The sequence below is a fragment of the Etheostoma spectabile genome, chromosome 21 (assembly GCF_008692095.1).
Source record: "Etheostoma spectabile isolate EspeVRDwgs_2016 chromosome 21, UIUC_Espe_1.0, whole genome shotgun sequence".
In the NCBI taxonomy this organism is placed as follows: Eukaryota; Metazoa; Chordata; class Actinopteri; order Perciformes; family Percidae; genus Etheostoma; species Etheostoma spectabile.
In genome coordinates this window covers 11,100,066-11,101,204 of record NC_045753.1, presented here as the reverse complement: position 1 = coordinate 11,101,204, position 1,139 = coordinate 11,100,066, and the positions used below count along the sequence as shown (strand labels likewise).

Below are 1,139 nucleotides of genomic sequence, written 5' to 3'. Positions count from 1 at the left end.
CCCCCCCCACCCTCCAGACCTTCTGTGGGGGGCGAAGGTCCGGTCACACAGAGGGTGAAGGAGGAGTGAGAAGGTAACGCAATGTCGGTTGACTGATACTGTATTCATAACGGTCGATATTCATATGTGGGATACTTTTGCTTTTCGACATACAACACAAACTAAATCTGGTTATTACAGAATTGTGACCAAGACATGTATAGAATGGGCTATCAGCGATTGGCGGAGAACACTAATGGTTGTTATTTTTGTTTTTTTATTTTGCTAACTCAATGGTCTGCTTCTGAAGAACAGATGAGAGCAGCTGCTCAGCAGACCAGGGCAGAGAGAGACCACGGGGGGACTGGTGTAAATCTATTCTATATTTCACTATTTTTCTACATCTAACTTACGGACTCAAGTTTTTTAAAAATGAGACACAGACAGACAAAAGACATTGGAGAGAGAGAGAGAGAGAGAGAGAGAGAGAGAGACAAATACGAGGACAGAGAGAGAAGACAAGCACAAATGAGACAAACAGCGAGAGAGACGGACAAAGACATCGAAAGGAGAGAGAGACCAGCCCAAGAAGACGCAAATAGATGCAGACAGAGACCAGAACAAGAGACAGACAACGAGAAAGAGAGAGAACGAGAGACAGACAGACCCAGAGATCGAGACAGGCAGACAGAGTCATTTCTCGGTGGACTACTCTCTCTCTCTGCTGATGTCAGAGGACAAAAGGTCAGCGCTGTGATTGACAGGATGTCACGACCAGGAAATTAAACAACAAAAACCCAGATAATGAAACTCATAATAACCATCCGGCATTCAGAGTTAGACTGGCACACACACAGAAATCTATATTAACATTTTCAATCTGCAGTCAGAGTTCACGATCTTTATATATGTACATTTCCATGATTAACTATTTTAAGTATTCAGCATGTTCTCGAGAATATTCTTTAAAAAATCTTTTGACCATCAGGGGACACTAACGCCCCGGTGAACAGACGATGAAGAGGAAGAGGAAGGAGAAAGAAGAACATCTTTAAAAAATATATATATATTTAAAAAAAAGGAGTCATGTTTTTATAAAATCAGCTCCACAGCTTCAAGATGGATGACTGGAATGTACTGTTTGTGTGTGTGTGTGTGTG

At 41.9% G+C, this 1,139-nt stretch overlaps 1 protein-coding gene across 2 annotated transcripts in view; it reads right to left on the bottom strand.

Moving 5' to 3' along the window:
* The window catches only part of LOC116671005 (wings apart-like protein homolog), a 28,192-nt gene that overhangs the window by 5,557 nt on the left and 21,496 nt on the right, over positions 1–1,139 (bottom strand). The gene's annotated exons all lie outside the window — the stretch shown is intronic.